General features: G+C 35.8%; 1 long non-coding RNA gene across 2 annotated transcripts; it reads left to right on the top strand.

The window, feature by feature from the left end:
- Positions 1-3,404: 3,404 nt before the first annotated feature.
- LOC113758807 lies at positions 3,405-4,931 on the top strand. 2 transcript variants are annotated; one of them, XR_003466857.1, is made up of 2 exons: positions 3,405-3,532; positions 4,254-4,931. It is a non-coding gene; the product is annotated as an uncharacterized LOC113758807 (long non-coding RNA). The 2 variants fall into 2 exon arrangements; XR_003466858.1 differs by having other exon boundaries at positions 4,251-4,931.
- The last annotated feature ends 1,734 nt before the right edge of the window (positions 4,932-6,665 follow it).

The following is a 6,665-nucleotide window of genomic DNA, read 5'->3' as shown; positions in this document are numbered from 1 at the left end:
GATGAAAATTGGTAAGATTTTATGTTACAGCCAATAGTCATTTCTACAGTAGGAAGAGATAGTAAAAGCAAATACTATTTTTTAAACCATTTCTACAAATAGAACCCTTCATAGCGTTGAAGGTAATTAGCATGTAAAATCATATATTTGAGTCAAAAAAACTTAGTAATAGATGAGATTTAACTTCAATATCATACAAAAAATTTACTCAAAATAGACAGACTTTTTTTATGGGTGTGAAATATGAAAATTTTATTATAGAAAAAGTCAGAATTTGAAAAAATATTTGGAGTTTCAATTAGTTTATTTCTCTTGCGCTCTGCATGAATAGGAATAAATAAATAAATAAAGTTGTGAAACACCAAAAAAGGGAAAAAATAAAAAGAACCTACAGCTATTCTTCTCCAAATGCATTGAATATTTCATTGATTAAATCCTATATTTCATTGACATTTGCAATTCAATTATACATATATATATGTATGTATGTATGTATGTTTGTTTGTTTGTATAGACATTGTTAAAGAAAAGTAGGAAATTTAGAGAAAGAAAAACAAGTTCAGAAAATTTAAATATGAGGGTATTATTGACAATTCATCACCTTTGATATTAGTATATGACCCTACTATCACTTCAAGGGTGCTAAGTGAGATTTTGAAAAGTTTAGGGGAGCTAGGTGATATTTCATGAAACCTCAAGGGAGGTTTCTGAAATTATCCCAAAAAACTAAACAGAAATAGCTACTAACTTACATCCTATGGGATCAAATAATAGTTTACCATATATTTTCTTCATTTTCATTGCTCAATTGATGTCTTTAATTCTGCACCAATCCTAGTATCATATATCAAGAGTCTTGTATGGAAACATATCATCTTATAAAAATAGGAAACATATGTTCTTTTTTTTTTTTTTCCAAGTAAACTTTCAATTTTGAACTTTACTGATCAGGCAATATATATATAGGAAGCATATGTTCCCTTATTCTCTATGCATCGATTTGATTGTTTCTTATATCGCTGGTAAGTGGTCATATTGCTTAATGAATCAGTTATGGTTGAACAACCAGTTTAGGTTTGCATGGCCCCATGCATGGAAGAAGAACCTGAGTTGGTATTGGGAAAAGTTCTTGTGATGATCGATCCAACCTCTTCTTTCCCCTGGCATCTGTTGTTGGAAACTCCTTTCGTCTTTTTCTTGAATCGAATTTCAAAAAAAAAAAAAAAAAAAAAAGCGGGCTGTTTTCCTCGTAGACAAAACACTAGGAAAGCTGAGAACAAAACAATGCCCACCCACGTATAATTATAATTAGGGTAAACAACAAAAAAGCCCCCTGTGGTTAAGCAATCATACATAAAAACCCCCTGTGGTTTCATATCATACCAGTCGATACCCCGTGGTTTGAATTAACCTGAAAAGTGGACGGAAATCGTCAAATATTCGGCGTGTGTCTTAAATGAACTGCAAAGGTGCGTGCATATGCGAAAAACAGATTTCCACCACAAACTTTCACCTGATATGCCTATTTTAGCCTTCACTCTTTAATAATAAGAGACCAGCTTCCGTTTCTTCTGAGTCTTCATTCAATCTGTTTCCAGATTATTCAGTAACTACTGTAGACACCAAATTTTTAGTGTATTTTTATTTACTGTTATTTTTATTTTTCATGCTAGTTTTTATTTACTTTTAGTCTTTTATTTTTGTTTTAAGTCATTTTAGCATAGAATTTATTTTTAAAAAAAAAAAAGGGGGAAACCCGCAAGCGGGTTTCAGGCTATTTAACAAATTACTTAAAAAAAAAAAAATTTTTTTTACATGCAAGCTGCGTTGAGTTGCACATGCCCATCGGAGGGCCCTAGGATGCCCAGCAAACCTCCCCTCTCATCCTCACCCTTCAGGTGAGGGTTTGAGAGTATGTGTTTGATATAAATAGAACAGAAACGCAGCTTTTAGTCATTTTACATAAGGGGGAAACCCGCAAGCGGGTTTCAGGCAGGCTATTTAACAAATTACTTAAAAAAAAAAAAATTTACATGCAAGCTGCGTTCTTCAAAAGGGTATTTTTGTCTATTCACTCAGCTCCGTCTGTTTTGCCGATTTCCGTCCACTTTTCAGGTTAATTCAAACCACGGGGTATCGACTGGTATGATATGAAACCACAGGGGGCTTTTATGTATGATTGCTTAATCACAGGGGGCTTTTTTGTTGTTTACCCTTATAATTATAATTACATGATGGATGAAAGAGCAGGCTGACAACGTACGTGTCTGATTTATTCGAATGAACATCTCCACGTAGCAGGCGCCGTATCAAGGCTGCATGGCGGCAATTGGCAAAGCCATGCATACGACAATTTATTAAAGTAGTCGAGTTGTTGCATTTGATGACCCAACATTTGGCAAAATCTTACTTAGTTTGGATTCAATCAATCAATCGTCATTTAATGTTTGTTGCATTGGTCAAAACTGAATTGTGAAACATTTGATCCTGACGCCATGGCTAAGGAAACCCCTCTATAACTAGTTATTAGCTATATAGGGTTGCTAATTAATGAAGATGGAGGACCAAAAACTTAAATATAAGCTCGATAGCTCTGTATTTTTTGGATCAATCCCACCTGCCCTCCTTCATTAGCTAATCATTTAAGGTATGCATGCAAGAATAGTTCAAGTGGGATGTGATGGACATGTTCAAAGTTTGAATAGACCAGAGAACAAAATCAACAATTAAGAGAACTAATCAAAAGTGGAGGAGTCTTGGATTTTTGTACATCGAGTGAATTGGGTGTTGGATATTCTGTCAAGAATTGGGAGGCAGTGCCAAATGTGCTCATTAGACACCTAATTAGCATGTCTTATTTGCTCCTCTTAATTGCAAGGGGTGTGTGGTTAAGCAAAGCCAAATGGATCGTATCACTGCACAATCAACCTTAATTTGATTTCTTAACGAACAAAACACTTGTGTGTTTTAGTTTGACTTGTTTTCAAATCGAATCAATTAAGTAGAAAGGAAAGGGCTTGTTTTTCTTTGACACACAATTACAATAGTCTACACTTACGTGCGTGCATGCACCCAAGTGCTTGATGCAATAAATTAAATTCAGCCAATCTTTTGGTAGATTTTTCACCAAGTTTGAAATTAAAATTTCCTATTATTTCTTATTATAATAATTTAAAAAAAAGGCATGCCACTTTTTCTACCAAATTTGGGTTCCATTCCGGCTGTTTTATTCGGTTTAGTTTATTCGGTTGATTAACAAATGTCGAACAAGTTTTAGTAGGCCAATGTGTTCCAGCCCTTACTTTCAGTCTCATCAAAAGCCCAAAAAAGAGGCCCAAAATACAGAGACCCACATCACTTTATCAGACAAAACTACCCCTATACATTTTACCCAGTCACTGGAAGTCCCTGTCCACCTGATCTAATCCGTCTCGACTCTCGATCTAAACTTCCCCACTCCACCAGACCAGACCGCCGGCGAAATCAGCCATCGGCAAGCCGCCGAGCACCATTTTCAAAACCTACAATCAAGGTACATCTCCTCCTTTGTATTTTCACTTCCTTCCTTCTGAGTTTTCTATTTTTTTTTTCCTGAATTTTACTTTTGTAATTAAGGTCCTTCGTTGGTTTGAGCTCTCTCTCTCTCTCTAACACCTTTGATGGTGTGCAATCTGTTAATCCAAACTCTGAATCTTCGTTTCTTTGCTAATAGCTTATATATATTAGCCTAAGATTTCCAAATTTCGGGTTTGGAGAAAATTTCCTCTTTTTTGTTTGTTTGGTCCTAAATTATGTCTTATCGTTTTATTGATTTTGTCTTTGCATGGTGCCGATGATCCATAAAGTGTAATTAATCCTCCTTTGATCACTTAGTCGTTCGGTTTGTAGTGTTATGTGCATTAGATATTTTACTTCAATTTTAAAGATTTAATGACGAATTAGTTCTTAATTAGTTGCAAATTATGCTATTGTATGAGTTGAAATGCTATTTGGTTAATTGCCTGAATGGGAAAACAGTGGAGCAAGAACTTAGATTGCACATGAATTATGGGCTGAATTAGGTTAGTGTAACATGGTTCTTTAGTCTCTAAATGTTACAGGGATTTACGAAACGCAGCCAGAATGTTGCTCTCACCAATGCCTACTGTGCATCATTCTTGTGTTTTTGTTGTTTTTGCTTTTGAGTTTCTTGAAGTTTTCGGCTTTGATATGATATGCTAAATGACTGAAGATAGAGGCATATGCTGCAGCAGGTTTGGAGTTGTTTTAATTACGGAGGAGTTAGGTTCCACCTTCGACTAGTTGAAGCCAGAAAGGAAGAAGGTTCAAGGGTTGGGTGTATTTGGAAATGGCATTGCTGAATGTGTTGAAGGGCGAGCCACTGGTGACGAAGCTGGCAGCAGTGGCTAAGTATGCTGTTCTTCCAGGTGCTATGATTGCTGCTCTGATCTATTCACCTCCAGATTATTTGTGTAAGAAGCCTCAACCTGCTTCAGCTTCCAAGTAGACTTGGTGTGCTTCAGCTTCTCACCATGTAATTCCCATCGGGAACTTTGAGTGCTTAAATTAAATAAAAGCCTTTCCAGAGTTTACTGAAATGGTGCAGCAGTTTAGTAAGTGCTATGTAATGAGTAATTTTCACAGCTATGTTAGGCTCACCTTAAATTTCAGGATTTTTGGAATTGAATGTTTCTTTTCATTTGAAGATTGTTAAGCAGCTTCCAAATGAAAAATGAATTGATGTTTCAGTTAATGAGTTTATAGCTGGCTTTGAGCTATTCAGATGGGGTGAATTACTCACCAACATTTTTAGTTGTGGATGCCAATGTTGGGATTGGGGTTGTTGCTGGAACAAACAATTGTCTAGTTGATGAAGTAGCTGACTCTGTTGTGTCTAATTGCAATTTACTGCCACAGACTGATCTTTGAAACCTTTCTTGAATTCACTGTCATCTGGACTTTGGATTATAGTCCCTTGAAATCTGATTGCTGCAGTTTGGGCACCGTTTGCATCTTCTGGATTTTGATAAACTAGTTACCACCATACTGCTGGATATAGCAGGGTTACAAAAATAACTGTTGCAACATTCCTGCGTGTGCTAGTTGTCTATGAATGATGAGGTTCTCTTTACCTTTGTTGCTTGCTTGATGTTCAGGCTTTGTTTCTACGTTGTAAATGCGATGACATATGACTGGTAACATTGAGTGAGACGCAGCTTGTTTTCCATTTTAAAGGGCTGATTTGCCATTGCAAGTCCTTGTGCTTTGGAATTTCCAAACAGGTACTTGATCTTGTATAAATATAAGAGGAACTGAACTCTTGCTATTAGAGCATAATGTATAAGTCACAATGATGCCAATAATATGTTTTGCTTGCATTCTTGCCGGTTTTTTCCCTATACATGGAGGTGTGATTGGATACTGGGTTCCAATTCCATTGTTGTTGCCCCACTCTTTGTTAATGGTGCTGCCTTAGCTTGCAAAGGACATCCTCCCTTTGCCGCTGCTTGCCCTTCTTTTAATTCTCCAACAAATGACGACATCATGCTATCTATAAAAAACCTTTTTGAATTCTCCAACAAAAACTTTCCACCATCTAAACCAAACAAATGACGACATCATGCTATGAGTTACGGCAAAGACTGAACCATCTTTTCTTTTTCTTTGTTTTTTTTGTGATTATTTTCAAGTGACGAAAGGCGGAACCATCAGCCAACTCAATGTGCCTTGAAGTTCCATTTTGTGCTACGTTGTATCCAAAACTTACTGCCTTGCGCAGTTGGGCTGTTGGTATATCTTGTTACTTAATTGTAGCTTCCTTTGACGGGAAATCTTGTCGGCTCTTATTTTCTGTAGATTAGACTAGAGTGTAGGTTATACAAATATTATATCGTTGGGACAAAAAAAAATCCAAAACTTAGTGGCATACTCTTAGAAAACGCTTTGAGGCGTGCGACTCTAAGCATAAAGTTTATACATCATGCATGAGAATTCAGGAGTTTAGCTACTGAGAAATTCAAACGCAACAATAGTTAGAAACTCGTGAATTTTTATTCCTTGTTGTAGTTTGCTTTTGCCTAGATTTTTTGATGCTTCTCCCATCCATCTTTTGAGTTAAAAAGAAAAGAGTCCTCTGATTTAATAAAATCTGGTAGAATGAAACTAGAGTAAACCATTAAGCAACCATCATGTCTATTGACATAAAAAGGTCAAGCATAGATTTCTAGTGTAAAATGCAACTTTTGGTCAATCAATGAATGTGGCAAGTCATTAGAAAATAATGAGGGGCGTTATGGTCCTTCAAGAGGAAAATGTGGAGGGGACTGCAATTAACAAAATTAAATAAATGTCATTGGCAGTCTAAAATTAAATTTAAGGGAAAATCGTCCAAAACGTCCCTCATATTTTGCAAAATGACTTTTTTCGTCCCTCACTTTTAAAAGTGTAATTTTATGTCCCTTACATATTCACATTGGTCAAATTTAATCCCTAACTAGGTTTTCGATCATTTTTTTGCCGGAATCTATCACGTGCAAGGCACGTGATCATTTTTTAGGGGTAAATTTGTCAAATTATATTTTGCATAATCTGATCTATAGTCCCCCACATTTTATAAAACAAATTTTTTTCATCCCTCACATTTTATAAATGATTTTTTCATCCCT

Source organism: Coffea eugenioides, unplaced genomic scaffold (genome assembly GCF_003713205.1).
Source record: "Coffea eugenioides isolate CCC68of unplaced genomic scaffold, Ceug_1.0 ScVebR1_737;HRSCAF=1464, whole genome shotgun sequence".
NCBI classification, from domain to species: domain Eukaryota; kingdom Viridiplantae; phylum Streptophyta; class Magnoliopsida; order Gentianales; family Rubiaceae; genus Coffea; species Coffea eugenioides.
Note: the sequence above shows the minus strand (reverse complement) of the source record. Positions and strands in the feature narration are given on the sequence as shown.